Source organism: Lutra lutra, chromosome 8 (genome assembly GCF_902655055.1).
Source record: "Lutra lutra chromosome 8, mLutLut1.2, whole genome shotgun sequence".
Lineage (NCBI taxonomy): Eukaryota > Metazoa > Chordata > Mammalia > Carnivora > Mustelidae > Lutra > Lutra lutra.
This window is the reverse complement of record NC_062285.1, coordinates 42,618,319-42,640,791: the sequence shown is the minus strand read 5'-3', so window position 1 is coordinate 42,640,791 and position 22,473 is coordinate 42,618,319. Positions and strand designations below refer to the sequence as shown.

The 22,473-nt window shown below is 40.8% G+C and overlaps 1 protein-coding gene across 2 annotated transcripts in view; it reads right to left on the bottom strand.

The window, feature by feature from the left end:
* Positions 1–22,473, bottom strand: part of CD4 (CD4 molecule) — a 40,452-nt gene that overhangs the window by 9,818 nt on the left and 8,161 nt on the right. The gene's annotated exons all lie outside the window — the stretch shown is intronic.

Below are 22,473 nucleotides of genomic sequence, written 5' to 3'. Positions count from 1 at the left end.
TTTTTTTTAAAGATTTTATTTATTTATTTGACAGAGAGAAATCACAAGTAAGCAGAGAGGCAGGCAGAGAGAGAGGAGGAAGCAGGCTCCCTGCTGAGCAGAAAGCCCAATGTGGGGCTCGAACCCAGGACCTGGGATCATGACCTGAGCAGAAGGCAGCGGCTTAACCCACTGAGCCACCCAGGCGCCCCTCATCTTCAACTTCTTTATCAGTGTTTTGTATTTTTCAGAGTACAGGTCTTTCACCTTTTTGGTTAGGTTTATTCCTAGGTATCTTATTATTTTTGGTACAATTGTATTAAAACAAGTTTTAATGAAATGGAAATATAGTAATAACATATTTTATATAACATATTTTAAAAGTAAAATAACATATTTTATGTGTATTTATATGTATATATAAAATAAAATATTTTATATGTTATATAAAATAACATATTTTATAATAACATAAAATAACATATTTTTAAAGTTGCATGAGAATAGTCTTGACTTTTTAGTTGTGAATTACAAAATTTATACAAACTCAGATCTTCCCTTTTCCCTTGCCTACCCTTCTAATATTACTGTAAACAGTTTGGTGTGGATGCCTCCATACTTTTTTCTTTGCTCATACAAACATATCGAGTTTTTAAATTAGAATGGGATTGTTTTGGGGGTACCTGGGTGGCTCAGTCAGTTAAGCATCTGACTTTTTTTTTTTTAATGTTTTATTTATTCACTTATTTGACAGAGAGAGAGGGCACAAGCAGGGGGAGCACCAGGTAGAGGGAGACGGAGAAACAGACTCCCCACTGAGCAAGGAGCCTGACACGGGGCTCGATCCTATGACCTTGGGATCATGATCTGAGCTGAAGACAGACGCTTAACCAACTGAGCCACTCCGGCGCCCCAAGAATCCAACTCTTGGTTTCAGCTCAGGTCATGATCACATGGGTCATGGGATTGAGCCCTGCATTGGCCTCCATGCTCATCAGGGAGTCTGCTTGAAGATTCTCTCCCTCTGCCCCTCCCCCCACTCTTTCTCTCTCAAATAAATAAATACATCTTTAAAACAGGATTATATTAACATACACTTACTCCTCCCACTTACTCCTTAAAATATGTTAGATATCCTTCTAAGCATATACATATGGAGCTTCATTTTTTGTTTGTTTTATTTTGAAATTATGAGAGCTAATCTTTTCATTCTTTTGATCTTTTAAATCAAAATTTTTATTTCAATATAACTATAGGAAATAATACAGAAATCTCAAGTACCCTTTACCCAGGTTACCCCAATGGTAACAGCTTGCAAAATTGTAGAACATCACAACCAGGATATTGGCATTGACACAGTCAAGATACACAACATTTTCAACACCACAAGGATGTTGCCTTTTTCTAGCCATATCTCCTTCCCTCAACCCCAGACCCTAGATTCCAAACCTCTCCCTCCCTTAGCTTCTGGTAATCATTAATCTGTTCTCCATTTCTATAATCTGTCATTTCAAGAATGTTATATACATGGAATTACACAGTATATTACCTTTGGTATTAGCTTTTTTTTTTTTTTCAGGTTCAGAACTATATATCTATAGTTCATTCTTTTTACTGCTGAAAAGTATTCCATTGTATAGATATAGCCAGTCATCCACTGAAGGACATTTGGGTTGTTTCTACTTGTCGGCTATTATGAGTAAATCTGCTATAAACAATTATATACAAATTTCTGGGTCAACATAAATCTTCATTTCATTTCTCCAGGATAAATGCCCAGGAGGGCAATTGTTGGGTTGTTGCATGTTTAGCTCTTAAGAAACTGCCAAACACAGGGTGCCTAGGTGGCTCAGTGGGTTAAAGCCTCTGCCTTCACCTCGTGTCGTGATCCCAGCGTCATGGGATCGAGTCCTGCATCCAGCTCTCTGCTAGGCGGGGAGCCTGCTTCCTCCTCTCTCTCTGCCTGCCTCTCTGCCTACTTGTGATCTCTGTCTGTCAGATAAATAAATAAAATCTTAAAAAAAAAAAAAGAAGAAAGAAACTGCCAAACTTTTTTTCCAGAATGGCTGTATCATTATAAACTCCCACCAACAATGCCAGAATAAACCAGTTTCTCTTCATCTTCACCAGCATTTAGTATTGTTACTATTTTTTATTTTGGCCATTCTGTGTAATGATACCTCATCATGGTACCGATTTGCATTTCCCTAATGACTAATGATGTTGAAGACCTTTTCACGTGCTTTTTCTCATCTCTATATCCTCTTTGGTAAAATATCTGTTCATATCTTTTGGCCATTTTCTAATTGGATTGGGGTTTGTTTTTTTGGGGGGGGCTTGGTATTGAGTTTTGAGAGTTGTTTACATATTCTAGGACTAGTCCTTTGTTGGATAGGTAGTTTGCATATATTTTCTTACATTTAATAAATTATCTTTTCCTCTTCTTAGTAGACTTTTGCTAAGCAAAGTTTTTAATTTTGATGAAGACCAATTTATGCATGTTTCCTTTTAGGGATTGTGCTTTTGGTATCAAGTTTAAGAACTCTTTACCCAGTCTAGGTCCTGAAAGTTCTCTTGTATGGGCTATAATTTTACATTGAAGTTCATAGTCCATTTTGAGTTTTTAAATAAGATGTGAGACTTAGGTCAAGGGTTTGTTGTTGCTGATGATTGTTTTTACCTATGGATGTCCAATTATTCTAGCACCATTTGTTGAAAATGCTATCTTTCCTTCAATACACCTTTGTATTAAAAAAAAGTCGGTTGGACATATTTATGAGGATCTATTTATGGGTTCTCTATTTTGCTCCATTGATCTATGTGTCTACCCCTCGACCAATACCACATAACTTTGATTACTCTAGGTGTATAATAAGTCTTGAAAGCAGATAGACTGAGTTCTCCTACTTTATTCTCCTTTTTCAAAATTGGCTTAGTTCTTTGAGTTCTTTGGTTTTCCCTATAAATTTTTGAATAATCTTATTTATATCTACAAAAGAAATCTTGCTGGGACTTTGATAGGAATTGTGTTAAACCTGTATATCAATGTGGGGAGAACTGACAAATTTACAGTGTTGAGTCTTCCACTTATAAATATGACATGTGTCTCTATTTGTTTAGATCTTCTTTGACTACTTTCATCAGTATTGTGTAGTCTTTAGCATACAAATCCTGTGCATGTTGTTACATTTACTTAAGTATTTTTTGAGCATTTGTAAATGGCATTATTTTTTAAATTTCTGTACACACATATTCATTGCTAGGATACAGGAGAACAATAGATTTTTGTATGTTTCTCATCTTTTTTTTTAAAGATTTTATTTATTCATTCGACAGACGGAGATCACAAGCAGGCAGAGAGGCAGGCAGAGAGAGAGGAGGAAGCAGACTCCCCGCTGAGCAGAGAGCCCAACATGGGGCTCGATCCAGGACCCCGAGACCATGACCCAAGCTGAAGGCTGAGGGTTTAACTCACTGAGCCACCCAGGCACCCTGCTCATCTTTTTTTTTTTTTTTAAGATTTTATTTATTTATTTGACAGAGAGACACAGCAAGAGAGGGAACACAAACAGGGGGAGTGGGAAAGGGAGAAGCAGTCTTCCCGCTGAGCATGGAGCTGGATCGGACTGGATCCCAGGATCCTGGGATCACAACCTGAGCAGAAGGCGGGTGCTTAATGACTGAGCCGCAGAGGCACCCGTCTCTTAACTTCTGTAACCTTACTAATCTCGTAGGTTGATTCTAAGAGTTTTTTTTAAATATAGATTCTTCGTCATTTGCAAATCAGAACAGTTTTATGTCTTCTTTTCTAATCAGTATTTCTTTTGTATACTTTTCTTGCCTTATTGCACTGGCTAGGAGTTGCAGTACTATGCTGAATACAGGGAGTAAAGCAGATATCTATGCTCTGTTCCAGATCTTAGAGGAAAGCTTTCAGTTTTTCATTATTAAGTATAATATGAGTTGTAAGATTTTTTTAGATGCTTTTTAAATTTTCACTCAGTTTGGGGCCCCTGAATGGCTCAGTTGGTTAAGCGTCTGACTCTTGATTTTGGCTCAGGTCACGATCTCAGGGTTGTGAGACCGCGCCTCCTGTGAGGCTCCACTCTGGGCATGGACCCTACTTAAGGTTCTCTCTCTTGGGGTGCTTGGGTGGCTCAGTGAGTTAAGCCTCTGCCTTTGGCTCAGGTCATGATCGCAGGGTCCTGGGATGGAGCCCCAGATTGCATCAGGATCTCTGCTTCCCCCTCCCCTTCTGCCTGCCTTTCTGCCTACTTGTGATCTCTCCCTCTCTCTGTAAAATAAATAAATATAATCTTAAAAAAAATAAAGATTCTCTTTCTCCCTCTCCCTCTGCTCCACCCCCAATTTCCTCCCTGCTCTCTAAAAAATAAATAAATACAATCTTTTAAAAAAAATTTTTTTTATTCAATTTGATGTGCTTTTCTTTTTCTCTTGAGACTTCACTACTGACCCACAGAATACTGAAAAGGTGTTGTTTTCAAGTGTGTGGAGATTTTCCTGTTATATTTCTGTTATTGATTTCTGGTTTGATTCCATGTGGTCAGAGAATGCACTGCACAATTTCAATTATTATTATTTTTGTTTAGATTTTATTCATTTACTTGACAGAAAGACAGCAAGAGAGGGAATCTATAGGCTAAATATCTTACCAAATTTGGGACATTTCAGCCATTTTTTTTCAAATGTTTTTTCAGCCCCATTTTCTTTTTCCTCTTTTTCCTCTCCTTGACACAAATACTAGATCATCTGTTATAGTCCCACAGGTCCCTAGGCTTTGTTCATTTTTTTTCCAGTTTATTTTCTCTCTGTTTATCAGATTGCATAATTTTTTTTAAAAGATCTTATTTATTTGCCAGAGGGAAAAAGCAGGAGGAGTGAGAGAGAGAGAAGCAGCCTTTCCGCTGAGCAGGGAGTCTGATGTGGGGTTTGATCCCAGGGCCTTGGGATTATGACCTGAGTGGAAGGCAGACACTTAACGACTGAGCCACCCAGGCACCCCCAGATTGCATAATTTCTATTATTCTATTTTGCAGCTCACTGGCTCTCTCCTCTATCCTTCTCATTTTGTTGTTGAGTCCATTCACTGATCTTTGTGCTTTGGTTGTTATATTTTTCAGTTCCAAAATTTCCATGTGTTGTTCTTTTATTATATCTTTTACTTCTTTTTTCATTGGTTTCAAGATGTTTCTAATTGCTTGCTGAAGGATCTTTTACTGTGACTGCTTTAAAAATCTTTGTCGCAGAATTCCAATATCTCTTTTATCTCAGTGTGGACATTCACTGATTCTTTTTTTCATCCCACTTGAGATCTTCCTGGTTTTTGGTATCATGAATGATTTTTTAAAAAATAACTTTTTTTTTTGGTTTATTTATTTTTTTAGTAATCTCTACACCTAATGTGGGACTTGAACCCATGGTCCTGAGATCAAGAGTCACATGCTCCTCTGACTGAGCCAGCCAGGTGCCCTTCACGAATGACTTTTTATTGGAACCTGGACATGTGAATGTTATGTAATGAGATTTTGGATCTTATTTGAGCCTTCTATCTTAACTGGCTTTCTTTGACATCACTCTGACAAGGGAAGAGAGTGGTGCTAGCCTACTAATGCCAGGTAGAGATAGAAATCTAGGTTTCCCTTTCATTCTCCTTTGCCACTAGAAAGGGATGCTCCTTATAACTGGGCAGGGGTGGAATTTCTAGCTGCCTACATGGTCTCCATAAATCCTATGATTGTGGCTTTGTTATTGCTGAGTGATGGTGAAAGTCTTGACTCTCTACTAGACCTCCTCTGAAAACCATCCAGCAAGGAGGGGTGCCCCATGACTGCTGGGTGGAGGTGGAAATCCAGGCTTCTTATGTGATCTTTACTGACTATGCAGGGGGTTGAGAACACTTGCCACTGGCTGAAGGGAATGAATGGCCCAGGTTTCTACTGGGACCTGTGGGGATATTGGGGTGCCTTAATAGCCCCAGGAGGGTAGAAGTTTAGGCTCCCTACTCAGCCTCTTCTGGCATAGGAAGGAGCCACTATTTTTCTTCTGGTGATTGACAGAAGGAGAGCAGTTATTATCTAAAAGAATTTTGTCTTTCTAGGTTGCTCCTTTCCTGGTCCCCTAGTTAGAGAGAGCAGGCTTTTTGCTGAAGCTTATTATTTGTATGTGTCCATTGAGGTTTCCAAGCTGCTGACTTCTTTAGCTCCAAGATTAGAATATACAAGGCAAAAGAAAACACACCACCTTGTTGTTCCTCAGACACTGGGGTCTCTACCAGTCTGTCCTCTTCTCTACAGCTTCCAGAGTCTTCTTATGTTGTTCTGTGTGTAATGTCCAGGGTCTTCTGTTGTACTTAGTGTGCTTAGCACAAAGCAAGTTACTATGGACTGCATTGTATCCCCTGCCTCCCCATTCATATGTTGTAGCTTGAACACTCAGTGTGCTGGTATTTGGAGATAGGGCCTTTGAAAGGTAATTAGATGTAGATTTATATGAGGTCATGAGGTCCTCATGATGGAATTTGTGCCCTTATAAGAAGAGATGCCAGGGAGCTTTCTTCCTCTCTGTCTCTGCTATGTGAGGACACAGCAAGAAGACACTACCTGTAATCCAGGAAGAGAGTTCTTTCCAGAACCCAACCATGTTGACACCTTAATCTTGAACTTCTTGCCTACAGTACTGTGAAAACATAAATTTCCATTGTTGGAGCCCCCTAGTTTATGGTATTTTGTTATGGCAGCCTAAGCTGACTAATACATATGTCTACTCCATTCTCCTGAAAGCCCTTATTTTTTCATTACCTGAATAATTTTCCATCATTGTACCATAGTTCAATTCTTTCCTCATTAATGGATATTTAGTTGAATTTTATTCTTGTGTATTATAAGCAATGCTTGTAACAACATCCTTGCACAAATATCATGAACTATTCACAATTTTATTTCTGTCAAGTAAATTTTCCAGAGTAGCTATTACTACATAAAAGAGTTATAATTTTGTATTTGTTAAACTTCGGGAGATTATTTTTTAAAATTAGTCTAATAATTGATTGTCCCACCATGATAAAATGTTATGGAGGAGTAAGATAAAAGGTAATACAGCATGATATCATCTATGTAAAAATATATCTATTGCATTATCCACACTGAACAAAGCTTGGAAAGAAATATATCAAAATGTTAACAGAGGATATCTCTGAATGGTGGAAGTATGCATGCACTTGATTTTCTTCCTTATTCTTTTTTGCATTTGCCAAATATTCTGTAATGAGTATGTAATACTTCTTAAATGTGGAGGGAAAAACAGTAACATCAATAAAATTTGCATAAAGGAAGTAATGTATTGGAAGGTGCAAATTAATATATAGTCAAATTGTATAGCAGATGGCATTTGAAAAAAATTTGCATAACACAAAGATATCTAAAGATGAAGCTGACCTGGTCCACCAATTTCACTTCTAGGAATTTATCTTACAAAGACACATTTGCATATGTGTTCGGAGATACACAGTTAGATTCACTGTTTGCAATAGCAATAAACTGAAAACAGCCTGAATGTGCGACAGTATGGGTCAGTCAAATAAATCGTTGTATAATTATGAAAAAGAACTACGCAGTCACTGAAAAGAACTGAGGTAGAAATAGAGACAGACAGATGTAGATATATAAACACACACGCATATGAATATAGAACAACCTTCAAAATATCTGTCTAATTTAAAAGAAAGAAAGCAAGGTTAGAACCACTACCTGAATGTGTCTTTTGTTTTCCACCATATTATATCCCTAGCATCTAATGTAGAACATTACTTGGTACTTGTGAGCACTCAATACATACATATACATATATATATACATGTATATGATGAATTTAGTATTTTATGTAAGAGAAGAGGGGACTGTATACATATATGGATAGATCATCTCTTGAAGGAAACACAAAAACTGGTTAAAAGTTGCTTCTCTGGGGCACCTGGGTAGCTCAGTGGGTTAAGCCTCTGCTTTAGGCTCAGGTCATGATCTCAGGGTCCTGGGATAGAGCCCAATTGGGCTCTCTGCTCAGCAGGGAGCCTGCTTCCCCCTCTCTCTGCCTGCCTCTCTGCCTGCTTATGATCTCTCTCTCTGTCAAATAAATTAATTAATTAAAAAAATCTTTAGGGGCGCCTGGGTGGCTCAGTGGGTTAAGCTGCTGCCTTCGGCTCAGGTCATGATCTCAGGGTCCTGGAATCGAGCCCCGTGTCGGGCTCTCTGCTCAGCGGGGAGCCTGCTTCCCTTCCTCTCTCTCTACCTGCCTCTCTGCCTACTTGTGATCTCTCTCTCTGTCAAAAAAAAAAAAAATCTTTAAAAAAAAATGTTGCCTCTGGAGAAGGTAACTGAGAAATAAAATCAAGAGTAGAGAAAGATTTGGGACTCCTGGGTGGCCCAGAGAGTTAAGCCTCTGCCTTTATTTAGCTCAGGTCGTGATCTTGGGGTCCTGGGATCCAGCCTCACGTTGGGCTTTCTTGCTCAGCAGAGAGCCTGCTTCCCCCTCTCCCTCTGCCTGCCTCTCTGCCTACTTGTCATCTCTACCTTTCTGTCAAATAAATAAATAAAATCTTAAAAAAAAAAGAATAGAGGACAATTTATTATTACTTATTAAAAATGAGACAAAAGGCCCAAAATGGAGTCACTTAAGCCTAATCCTCACATCTGCCAACCAAGACTCTCCTAGGAATGTAATCTTTAACCAGTCAGTCTGGAGTTACCTACCTGGTCAGCACTAGTAAGGAAGTCTGCCTGATACACCCTTTCTGTCCCTCTTAGGAAGGTGACCTTGCCTGAAACTTGCACTCTCTGCTAATAAACTTTTTTTTTGCCCACTCTCTGCCTTTAAAACCTATCCTTTTGTACAGCTCCTTGGAACCCCTTTCTTTCTTTTTCTTTTTTATTTATTTGACAGAGAGAGACACACAGTGAGAGAGGGAACAGAAGCAGAGGGAGTGGGAGAGGGAGGAGCAGGCTTCCCACCCAGCAGGGAGCAGGATCCCAGGACCCTGGCATCATGACCCAAGCCAAAGGCAGACGCTTAACGACTGAGCCACCAAGGCGCCCCAATCTTAGGTTGTTTTTAGTAAGATTTGGTCATTTTCATAGATATTTATGGCTTCTGGACCATAGGATGTTCACTCTCACCCCTTCTATTCAACATAGTACTAGAAGTCCAAGCCAAAGCAATTAAACAACTTAAATAAATAAAAAGCATCCAAATTGGTAAGGAAGAAGTAAAACTATATGCAGATGACATGATGCTTTATATAGAAAAACCTAAAGACTCCACCAAAAGAACGCTAGAACTGATAAATGAATTCAGTAAAATCGTAGGATACAAAATCAATGTACAGAAATCTGTTGCATTCTGGGCGCCTGGGTGGCTCAGTGGGTTAAGCCGCTGCCTTTGGCTCAGGTCATGATCTCAGGGTCCTGGGATCAAGCCCCGCATCGGGCTCTCTGCTCAGCGGGGAGCCTGCTTCCTCCTCTCTCTACCTGCCTCTCTGCCTGCTTGTGATCTCTCTCTGTCAAATAAATAAATAAAATCTTTAAAAAAAAAAAAAAGAAAAGAAATCTGTTGCATTCTTATATACTAATAAAGCAGCAGAAAATGAAATTAAGAAAACAATCCCATTTACAACTGCACCAAAACCAATAAAATATCTCAGAATAAACTTAACCAAAGAGGTGAAAGACCTGTACTCTGAAAGCTATGAGACACTGATGAAAAAAATTCAAGATGAGGCAAAGAAATGGAAAGACATTTCATGCTCATGGATTAGAAGAACAAATATATTTTTTAAAGAGTTTATTTATTTATTTGACAGACAGATCACAAGTAGGCAGAGAGGCAGGCAGAGAGAGAGGAGGAAGCAGGCTCCCTGCTGAGCAGAGAGCCCGATGCAATGCAGGGCTCCAACCCAGGACCCTGGGATCATGACCTGAGCCAAAGGCAGAGGCAGAGGCTTTATTTAACCCACTGAGCCACTCAGGCGCCCCAAGAACAAATATTTTTAAAATGTCTAAACTAAGGCATCTGGCTGGCTCAGTCAGGAGCATGCAACTCTTGATCTTGGGGTCATGAGTTCAAGCCCTATGTTAGGTATGGAGATTACTTAAAAATTAAATAAAATTACAACAAAAAAATTTAATAAAATAAAATGTCTGTACCACCCAAAGCAATCTATAGATTTAATGCAATCTTTATGAAAATACCAACAGCAATTTTTACGGAGCTAGAACAAACAATGCTAAAATTTGTGTGAAACCACAAAAGACCTCAAATAGCCAAAGGAATCTTGAAAAAGAAAAACAAACCTGGAGGTATCACAATACCTGACTTCAAATTATATTACAAAGTGGTAATAATTATAACAGTATGGTACTAGCATAAAAATAGACACATAGATCAGTGGAATAGAACAGAAAACCCAGAAATAACTGCAATTATATCAATTATATCATCATTTAGCTGGCTCAGTCATTGAGCACCTGCCTTCAGCTCAGGTCATGACTCCAGTGTCCTGGGATTGAGTCCCACATCAGGCTTCTTGCTCAGCAGGGAGCCTGCTTCTCCCTCTGCCTGCTGCTCCCCCTGCTTGTGTTCACTCATGCCCTCTCTCTCTTTCTGAGAAATAAATAAATAAAATCTTAAAAAAAAAAAGGTCTTAAATGTGAGACTTGAAACCATAAAAACCCTCCCCTCCTAAATTTTAAATTCTAGTTAGTTAACATATAGTATATTATTGATTTCAGAAGTATAATTTAATGATTCATCAGTTACATTTTACACCCAGTGCTCATCATAACAAGTGCCCTCCTTAATGCCCATCACCCATTTAGTCCATCTCCCACCCACCATGAAACCATAAAAATCCTTGAAGAGAGCACAGGCAGTAATCTCTCTGACATTGGCCATAGCAACATTTTTCTAGAGATGTCTCCTGAGGCAAGGGTAATAAAAGCAAAAATAAACTATTGGGACTATATCAAAGTAAAAAGCTTCTGCACAGCAAAGGAAACAATTAACAAAACTAAAAGGCAACCTATGAAATGGAAGAAGGTATTTATAAATGACATATCTGACAAAGGATTCATAACCAAAATATATAAAGAACTGATACAACTCAATGCCCAAAAAAACAAACAATCCAATTAAAAAATGGGCAAAAGAGGGGCGCCTGGGTGGCTCAGTGGGTTAAGCTGCTGCCTTCGGCTCGGGTCATGATCTCGGGGTCCTGGGATCGAGCCCCGCATCGGGCTCTCTGCTCAACGGGGAGCCTGCTTCCCTCTCTCTCTCTCTCCCTCTGCCTGCCTCTCTGCCTGCTTGTGATCTCTCTCTGTCAAATAAATAAATAAAATCTTTAAAAAAAAATGGGCAAAAGACATGAACAGACATTTCTCCAAAGAAGACATACAGATGGCCAACAGTCACATGAAAAGATGTTCAACATCACTCATCATCAGGGAAATGCAAATCAATGCAAATCAAAACTATGATGTATTATCACCTCACACCTGTCAGAATGGCTAAATCAAACCTCAAAAACACAAGAAACAACAAGTGTTGGTGAGGACGTGGAGGAAAAAGAACCCTCTTGCACTGTTAGTGGGAATGCAAACTGGTGCAGCCACTGTGGAAAACAGTATGGAGGTTCCTCAGAAAATTAGAAATGCAACTACCTTCCAACCCAGGAATTGCACTCCTAGGTATTTATCCCAAAATACAAGAACACGGGGTGCCTGGCTGGCTCAGTTAGGAGAGCATGCGACTCTTGATCTCAGGGTCATGAGTTTGAGTCCCATGTTGGATACAGAGATTACCAAAAAAAAAAAAAAATTTTTTTTAAAATGCAAGAACACTAACTCAAAGGGATTCATTCACCCCTATGTTTACTGCAGCATTATGTACACTAGCCAAGATATGGAAGCAGCCCAAGTGTCCACTGATAGATGAATGGATAAAGAAAATATGGTATATATATATATATATATATATATATATATATATATATGTAATGGAGTATTATTGAGCCACAAAAAAAGAATGAAATCTTGACATTTGGAACAACACGGATGGAACTGGAGAGTATTATACTAAGCAAAATAAGTCAGTCAGAGAAAGGCAAACACCACATGATCTCACTTGTAGGTGGAATTTAAGAAACAAAAACAAGCAAAGAACAAAAGAGAGAAACCAAGAAGTAGGCTCTTAACTAGAGAGAACAAACTGATGGTTACCAAAGGGGAGGGACTGGGGGGATGGGGGAACTAGGGGATGGGATTAAAGAGTACACTTATCATGATTTAAAAAAAAAAAGTTTCGGGGCGCCTGGGTGGCTCAGTGGGTTAAGCCGCTGCCTTCGGCTCAGGTCATGATCCCAGGTCCTGGGTTCGAGCCCCACATCGGGCTTTCTGCTCAGCAGGGAGCCTGCTTCCTCCTCTCTCTCTGCCTGCCTCTCTGCCTACTTGTGATTTCTCTCTGTCAAATAAATAAATAAAATCTTTAAAAAAAATAAAAATAAAAATAAAAAAATAAAAAATAAAAAAAAAAAGTTTCAAAATTCCAAAATGCCTTCCTTAAAAGGTATTCCTAAAACAAAGGACTATAAGAGTGATGTAACTCCTACTGCGCCCCTCGGTCCTTTGTTTGAGTGCTCATTCTAGTAATCCTCCCCCTGAACTGGCTTTCCACTCTGAAGAGACTACAAGACTGTAAATAAAAGTCGGCCAGCTGAGTGACCTTACAGATACCCCCATACTATCTCAAAAGGGAGCCCCTCCCTTTTGTCTGTCTGGACCCCTCCCAGAGTCGTTGGGACTCTATGGGATTTTTTTTTTAGTAAAGGGCTATGTTATTCACTTCAAACAGCCAAGGGAAAACTAAAATTAAAGCTTATGGAAAACTTTGCCAAATTCTGGTAGATACCCAAGCTCCATACAGATGGGATCCTGGAAAAACTGGCAGAAGCCAGCTCAAGGTGAGAACTCCTACCAGAGTCAGCTCTTCTATATCTCTGAGTGTAGTACTGAGTAGGGAAAGAAAATAAAATATCTCTTGCACCCTCTTTGTGGCTACCTCTAGAGTCCAAGGGGCTGTTCAATACTGCCAAGAATATGTGCTGTTTGTCCCAGCTGAGCACTGACAAGATATTTAAAAGGATTTTTTAAAGATTTTATTTATTGATTTGATAGAGAGAGCAAGCCCTAGGGGAGGGGTAGAGGGACAAGTAGACTCCCTGCTGAGAGCAGAGCCTGCGGGCTCCTTTCCAGAACCCTGATACCATGACCTGAGCTGAAGTCAAATGCTTAACCAACTGAGCCACCCAGGGAATCCTAAAAGGATTTCTTTTAAGTTTTTCAGCCTTCTCTCTTATGCTAAGATGAAACTTTGTGTCTAGAGAGGGTTCTGGAGCAATTTGAAGATAATGTGATTGGATGGCCAGGTGGGTTTCTCGCTATGGTTTAGGCTACAACCCAGTTCCTTGGGGAATTGAGAGCAGCTGCCTTTACTTTCTCTAGAAGTAGTGCAAAATCCACCTATTCTTATATCAATCCCCAAACCTTCCCAATTTATCTCAAAAGGCTTGTAAGTACTGTAAAAAATTTTTGGCCTCAGGAAATAATTCTTCTTTTTTTTTTTTTAAAGATTTTATTTATTTATTTGACAGAGAGAAATCACAAGTAGGCAGAGAGGCAGGCAGAGAGAGAGGAGGAAGCAGGCTCCCTGCCAAGCAGAAAGCCCGATGCGGGGCTTGAACCCAGGACCTGGGATCATGACCTGAGCCGAAGGCAGTGGCTTAACCCACTGAGCCACCCAGGCGCCCCAGGAAATAATTCTTCTTAGGGGAACTTGCATTCTTTCCCTGAGCCCTTGAGATGTAAGTATTCTGCCTAGTCTATAAACTTTAGGGAGGTAATTCTTCAGAAGAAAAGCAAAAGGGGGAGAAATGTTATTCGAGACTTGGACAAATGAAAAATATTGTGTCTCACCACTAATATATTTTTTTAAGATTTTATTTATTTATTTGACAGAGAGAGAGAGGTATCACAAGTAGGGAGAGAGGCAGATAGAGAGAGAGGGGAAAGCAGGCTCCCCACTAAGAAGAGAGCCCGATGCAATCCCAGGATCCTGAGACCATGACCTGAGCCGAAGGCAGAGGCTTAACCCACTAAGTCACTCAGGTGCCCCTCACCACTAATATTTATAAAAAGCTTTAGCCATCTGATCAGGTAATCTTAACTTTTTCCAACTGTTCTTTTATAAGCTAGCAAGTTTTGCATTATCATACCCATCTCATGGAAGTAACTGAAAATTGCAAACTATAAGGTCTTTGCATCTGTATGGATGTTTACATGTGTCTATATATATGTGTGGCATTTTCTACCTCCAGATGGCATTGTCAAAATTAATTTGTGGAAGAACTCTATTTAATGGGGCTAAAGAAAATTAAGTGCCTATATGAATTATAGATTCCCAAAGTTCTTAGAAATGTAGTAAAAATGAAACCAAACACTTTTCAGGTTCACATGATCTGAGGTAATCTTTAGTAATTAAAAGCTAGTTTACAATTGTTAGTTTAATTAAAATAGACATGTCTGTAGAATTATCAACATTAAGAACAGTGCAGGGGTGCCTGGGTGGCTCAGTCAGTTAAGCATTTGCCTTAGGTTCAGGTCACAGTCTCAGAGTCCTGGGATAGAGCCCCATGTTGCAGGGGCAGGGTAGGGAGGTGGAGGGGTGGAGTGGGGAGGGGAGGGTCTCTGCTCAGTGGGGAGTCTGCTTCTCCCTCTCCCTATTCCTGCTTTCTCTTTCTCTCTCTCTCTCTCTCTCTCTCAAATAAATAAAATCTTTTTTCAAAATTTAAAAATTAAAAAAACAAAAACAGGGGCACCTGGGTGGCTCAGTCATTAAGCGTCTGCCTTCAGCTCAGGTCATGATCCCAGGGTTCTGGGCTCGAGCCCCACATCAGCCTCCCTGCTCAGCAGAGAGCCTGCTTCTCTCTCTCCCACTCCCCCTACTTTTGTTCCCTCTCTCCCTGTGTGTGTGTCTCTCTCTCTGTCAAATAAATAAAATCTTAAATAAATAAATATAAAAAACAATGCAGACACACAATTTTTATTCTACCTGGGTTAACTAGTCAAATAAGTTCCTGTTATCTGTGTTAAAAAACTTGTTTGTGGGGCACCTGGTGGCTCAGTCATTAAGTGTCTACCTTTGGCTCAGGTCCTGATCCTAAGGTCCTGAGATCAAGCCCCATGTCAGGTTTCAAGCCTGTTTCTCCCTCTCCCACTCCCCCTGCTTGTGTTCCTTCTCTTGCTCTCTCTCTGTCAAACAAATAAATAAAATCTTTATTTAAAAAAAGAAAGCATATATTTCTAGGAATTGTAAAATGTATTTGTACCTCTGCCAAGCCAGATGTACATCTGTACGTCTGAGACTCTTAATCTCACAAAACAATCTGAGGGTTGCTGTGGGGGAGGTGGAGAGAGGGTGGCTGGGTGATGGATGTTGTGGAGGGTATGTGCTATGGTGAGTGCTGTGAATTGTGTAAGACTGACGATTCACCAACATGCACCCCTGGGCAAATAATACATTATATGTTAATAAAATTAATTAATTAAAAAAAATAAGGTTGACTTTATGGAGCCAAAAAAGCCCCTTGAAAAAACTGAGCTGGTACCTTATTCATAAGGTTCCAGCGAAGCAGTCTTTAAAAAAAAAAAGTTTATATGGTCAATCACTATTCATGCAGCACTTATGTAAATAATCAGACCAAGTTTAATGCAAACAAATTAGTTTTATTTTGATTATCTTTGATAAAAATGGGGCTAACTATAGAGACAAAAATTATGTTTGCTCTTTTGTCCATATTAGATTCAATTCAATTCAGTTCAATTCAATTCAATTCAATTCAATTCAATTCAACCTCAAAGATTTCTTTGAGGTTTTCTTACATACCTGTATACTGGACTGGGTCCTGAATTCTTCTAGTGTCCTCAAATATCTGGCTGCAACTCTCCAAACTAACATTTCCAATTTTCTTTCCTCCTTTTGATTTGGAATCACTGAGAACAAAGACTGCCTTTGAATCTCCTTGGATAGTACTAAATCAGGTCCTCTTTGCTACCCAGATGGCAGCCAAACTTCAGGGACCTGAGCCTTGGGGCCATGTCTTACAGCTGAGGAAGTCTCCAGCTGCGACCTGGCCCTGTGCACCTCAAAATCTTTTAGCTGGAGACCTCAAAATCAAATTATCTAAGAAGAGGAGTAGCAGACGTTGAGATAAATTGCTCCCACCCAAGAAGCTAGATCAAGACTTCACACTTAGGGGCACCTGGGTGGCTCAGTGGGTTAAAGCCTCTGCTTTCGGTTCAGGTCATGATCCCAGGTCCTGGGTTCAAGCCCCGCATCAGGCTTTCTGCTCGGCAGGGAGCCTGCTTCCTCCTCTCTCTCTGCCTGCCTCTCTGCCTACTTGTGATCTCTCTCTGTCAAATAAATAAATAAAATCTTTAAAAAAAAAAAAAGACTTCACACTTAAGCTGAACATGACAGTCTTTCTTCCTCTCTTTCCTTTATTTTGGCATTGTCTTGGAGAACATCTGGATCTCCCAGGTCATTGCCAAAGGGGGTAACCCTTCAGGTTGCTGGATTTGTCATAAAAAATTCTGATTTGTCCATGACGCTAGAGACCCCCTGGTCCATTTCCCTGTCTCTGGTGAAAAACCCCAAACCTGGAGAAGAGACACCAGACAAGGGTAATCAGAAGAAAACCACTTAAGGGTCTACAGACCCTTAAATTTCACTGGTCTCCATAATAGTCACCTTTCCAGATCTGAACCTCAGACTCAAACATGAATTACCAGTAGGTATCCCTGATTCAAAATTAGCTTGGTAGATCAGTGTTCCCCCAGCTAGTATTAAATGCAAATGAGGATACAATCAGGAACTTCCTCACTTTTGAAAATATTACAGAATCCACTGCTAAAACAATAGCTGACCAACAAAAATCCTTCGATTCTCTGGCCAAAGTGATTCTTGATAATAAGGCAGACTTTAATTTTCTCTTTGCTGAGCAAAGAAGTGTCTGCCCTGGCCGGTACCACCTGCTGAGCCTGGATTAACCGTTCTAGGGAAGCTGAAACTCAGTTACATAACATCACTGAGCAAGCTATTTGGCTTGAAAAGGTGACTCTTTTAATGGGGTCTTTCTTTGGCTTGTTTGATTTTTATTGGTTTGGGTCTTAGGGATCATGATTTCAAAGTACACTCAAACACTGGGAATTTTCCTGCTTATTATAATCATAGTAGTCTCCCTGGTGCACTGTATCTTCTTAAAAAGACTTTACTTTGTTGCTGTTGTTTTTTTTAAGATTTTATTTATTTGAGAGAGAGAGAGAGAGAGAGAGAGAAGGCATGAACAGGGGGAAGGGCAGAGGGAGAGGGAGAAGCAAAGTCCCTGCTGAGTGGGGAGTCCAACCCAAGCCAGAGCTCGATCCCAGGACCCCAGGATCATGACTTGAGCCAAAGGCAGATGTTTAAGGGACTGAGCCCCCCAGGTGCCTCTCTCTCAAAGGCTTTAGATGCCTTTGAAAATGGATGTCTCTTCTTCCTGCCTCTGTCCGGTGGGAGAAAAGACCTCCATTTTTGGCAAGGAGGTTCTTGCTGGGGCCCCCAGAGGGATGATTCAGACAGGCACACGTGTCCACTCTGCATTTGGACATGAAGAAAAGGGCTGGATCTTTATTGACCCAAGTAAAGTTTATTGACCCAAATGTTTGCTGTCGCTAACCACCGAGCAAATGATCTCCCTAAGACTAGAACAACAGAAAAGGAACAAAAAGAACCACCAGCTTCAAAATTGTAAGCCTGAAGTTATAAGCTATGAATGTCACAGAGATTAGGGGGGAGAAGTCATGACCTGTGAGTACCAGACAAAGAATCAACAGAAACTTCAAGAACTTCAGAGCAATAGCTGGGAGAGCTGCTAATGTCACTCTCAGTTTAGCTGAGAGCTGTGATCAAAGAGGGGAACTGTGAAAAAAGACCCAACAGGACCAAAATGGCGTCAGTTACACTAACCCCCACATCAGCAAACCAAGACTTCATACCTAACCTAATGCAGTTTCAACTTTTCCCAGCAACATAATTTTTAATGAGTCAATCTGGAATTACCTGGTTGGCTCTAGTGAGGAAATCTGCCTGACAGACCCCTTCTGTCCCCTCAAGCAGGTGACCTTGCCTGAAACAATGCACTCTTTGCTAATAACCTTCCTTTTCCCACCCCTTTTCTGCCTTCAAAAACCTTTCTTCTCTACAGCTCTACAGAGCTCTTTTCTGTTTGCTATACAGGATGTTGCCCAATTTACGAATCACTGGAAAAAGCCAGTTAGATCTCCAAATTTACTCAGCTGAATTTTGTTTTTAACACACTGGGTATCGTTTGCATGGTTTTAAATGTTTACCATGTACCTGTCTTACTTTTTCTACTCATTTTAATGTTAAAATTAATAAAAATAAAGTCTCAGCTTAAAGTCTGCCTATTTCAAGCAATTCAGCAGAATAGAATTCTAGGACAAGAAAATCACTTGCAGAGTTTGTGGGAGTGTTCTGAGCTCTGCCCAGGAGTGAAAATTACATAATGGGCACCAGGAGCCCACAGGCCAGGGGAGGACACAAGTTAGTTTGATCACAGGGTCCTCTTATTTTTTTATTTATTAGATTTTATTTATTTAAGATAGATTTTATTTGTTTAAGATAGAGAAAGCACAAGCTTGGGGGAGGGGCAGAGGGAGAAGGAGAAGAAGGCTCTCCACTGAGCAGGGAGCCCGGTGCAGAGCTCGATTCCAGGACCCTCTGATCATGACCTGAGCCAAAGGCAGAAGCTTAACTGACTGAGCCACCCAGGTGACCCCCAAAAGGTCCTCCTCAAGCAGCTGTTTGATGGAGAGGACATGGGCAAGCCAAGGGCCGTTAACCTGCTGACTTCTGCTTTGTGTGCCTGTATCAGAAAGAGATCAGAGTTTGGGGGTTTTGTTAATTTTAGGGAATGGCTTTGGGTCAATAAAGATCCAGCCCTTGGGGTGCCTGGGTGGCTCAGTGGGTTAAGCTTCTGCCTTCGGCTCAGGTCATGATCTCAGGGTCCTGGGATTGAGCCCCACATCGGGCTCTCTGCTCAGCAGGGAGCCTGCTTCCCCCCCACCCTCTCTCTGCCTGCCTCTCTGCCTACTTGTGGTCTCTGTCAAATAAATAAAGAAAATCCTTTTTAAAAAAAGACATTAAAAAAAATATTGGGGCGCCTGGGTGGCTCAGTGGGTTAAAGCCTCTGCCTTCGGCTCAGGTCATGATCTCAGGGTCCTGCGATCGAGCCCCGCATTGGGCTCTCTGCTTGGCGGGGAGCCTGCTTCCCCCTCTCTCTGCCTGCCTCTCTGTCTACCTGTGATCTCTGCCTGTCAAATAAATAAACAAATAAAATTTAAAAAAAAGATTAAAAAAAAAAGAAACAGATTTAGTGTTGTTGTTTTTTTTTAAATAAATAAATAAAGTCCAGCCCAATATTCTCTTTTCTTCATGTCCAAACATGAAAAGTGGACAGGGTGGTGGGGTGGGGGGGTGTCTGATTCTTCCCTCTGGGGCCCAGCAAGAACCTCCTTGCCAAAAATGCAGGATTTTTTCTCCCAGTAGATGGAGGCAAGAAGAGATGTCCGTTTTCTTTTCTTCCTTTTTTAAGATTTGATTTATTTATTTGAGAGAGAGAGAGACAGAGTGAGAGAGCATGAGAGGGGAGGTCAGAGGGAGAAGCGGACTCCCCATGGAGCTGGGAGCCTGATGTGGGACTCGATCCCAGGACTCTGGGATCATGACCTGAGCCGAAGGCAGTCACTCAACCAACTGAGCCACCCAGGCGCCCAAAAGACGTCCATTCTCAACAGAGGGGCTTTTCTATGCACAGTGGCCAATTCAGTTTTGATTGCACCTAGGATAACTTTCCACAGGAGAGCCTAGGCCTGGGAGTTGAAAGACCAAAGCTCTAGCCCCAGCTCCGCCTTTGACCCGGCACAAACTTGGGGCAGGGACTTCTCCCCAGGCCTCAGTTTCCTCACTAGTAAAGTCGGAGTCCTGGACAAAAGCCAGGTTTCCCAGACTTCAACCATCCACACATCTTCTACATGATTTTGGCCAAACTACCTATCTTATTAATGTAACATCTTTAAATGCATTCACGTTTTTTAGATTAAATACATTTATTTTACAAGGACAGTTTAGGAGCACCCGGGTGGCTCGGCCGATTAAGCACCCGACTCTTGATTTTGGCTCAGGTCATGATCTCCGGGTCGTGAGATTGAGGGCCACATCCGGCTTCTGCACTGAGTGTGGCCCCTGCTTAAGACTCTCTCTCTCCCTTTCCCTCTGCCCTCTCATCCCTGGCTCATGCTCTCTTTCTTAAAAATAAATAAATAAAAGGAAAGTTGTTACCGCTATAATAAACAGAATGTCTGTAGCATTTGACATAAATGGAAGGCAACTATAAAAAAAACTAAAAAACAAAAAAAAATGTTTTTATAATTCTCACTTACAGCTAACACTTGAACCTATCAATTCATCTTAATAGCCCAAAAAGAGTGATAGACATTACATAGCTCCTGATGTGATGAAATTGGTAGTACCAAACACCACCTATGAGGTATTCTTGTCAAAAAATTACTGGGACGCCTGGGTGGCTCAGTTGGTTCAGCGCCTGCTCAGGTCATGATCCCAGGGTCCTGCGATTGAATCCCACAGCCGGCTCCTTGCTCGGCAGGGAGCCTGCTTCTCCCTCTGCCTGCCACTCCTCCTGATTGTGTTCGCTCATACCCTCTCTCTCTCTCTGACAAATAAATAAGTACAATCTTTTTAAAAAATTAAATGTGAACTTAATCAAGTCTCTAGATTTAAGCACCAATCTATGGACAATACAAGGGACAGAGGAATGTTAAATGGCACCATGGGAATGCAGCCAGTTCCTATTCAAATGTGCAAAACTTCATGAGACAATTGCTTCATTTCTTCAACCAATCAGTGATAAGAGGGAAAAAAATCTGGGGGAATAAATACATAAATTCAAAGGGATTTAAGGGCATATCAACCAAATATCATGCATAAATTTTTATCTGAATCCTGATTCAAATAAACTAAATGTAAATATAATATGAAAGGCAATTGGGAAAATTTGAATACTGCCTGGATATGTATCATCATTAGGGGATTCTTCTTCTTTTTTTAAAGGTTTTATTTATTTATTTATTTATTTATTTATTTATTTATTTATTTATTTATTTTTAAAGATTCCGTTCATTTATTTGACAGAGATCATAAGCAGGCGGGGGGGGGGGGGAAGCAGGCTCCCTGCTGAGCAGAGAGCCCGATGTGGGGCTCGATTCCAGGACCCTGAGATCATGAACTGAGCCGAAAGCAGAGGCTTTAACCCACTGAGCCACCCAGGCGCCCCTAAAGGTTTTATTTATTCATTTGACAGAGAGAGAGCACAAGCAGGGGGAACAGCAGGGAAAGGCAGAAGGAGAAGAAGGCTCCCTGCTGAGCGAGGGGCCTGATTTGGGACTAGATCTCAGGACCCCGGGGGCAGATGCCCAACTATGGGAGGCATCCAGGCACCCCGGATTATTCTTCATTCTTTTTTTTTTTTTTAAGATTTTATTTATTTATTTGATAGAGATCACAAGTAGGCAGAGAGGCAGGCGGCGGCAGGGGGGTGGTGGGAAGCAGGCTCCCTGATGAGCAGAGAGCACGATTCAGTGCTCGATCCCAGGACCCTGAGATCATGACCTGAGCCAAAGACAGAGGTTTAACCACTGAGCCACCCAGGCACCCCTTAGTCTTCATTCTTAATGGGTGACAATGATACTGTGGATATGTTTTTAAAGAGTCATTACTTTTGGGGCACCTGGGTGGCTCAGTCACAGCTCAGGTCACAATGCCAGGGTTCTGGGATCAAGCCCCACATCAGGCTCCCTGTTCGCTGGGGAGCCTGCCTCTCCCTCTCCCCTCTCCCCTGCTCGTGTTCACTCTCTCTCTCTCTGTCAAAATAAATAAAATCTTAAAAAAAAAAAAAGAGTCATTACATTTTAGGAGGGGAAGAAAAAAAGAGTCATTACATTTTGGAGATACGTACTGGAGTATTTACAGACTAGATGATACAGTGTTTGGTATTTGCTATAAAATAATGTGGTGGTGGATGTTTGGGGATGGAGATGAAAGGAAACCATTAACTAACCATGAATTGGTAATTGTTGAAGCTGAGTGGGATACATGGGGGTTCATTATCTAATTATTCTACTCTTCTATATGTTTAAATTTTTCATAATTAAAAAGATATTAAAAATAAGCAATGAGGGGCATCTGGTAGGCTCAGCTGGTAAAGTGTATGACGCTTGGTCTTGGGGTTGTGAGTTC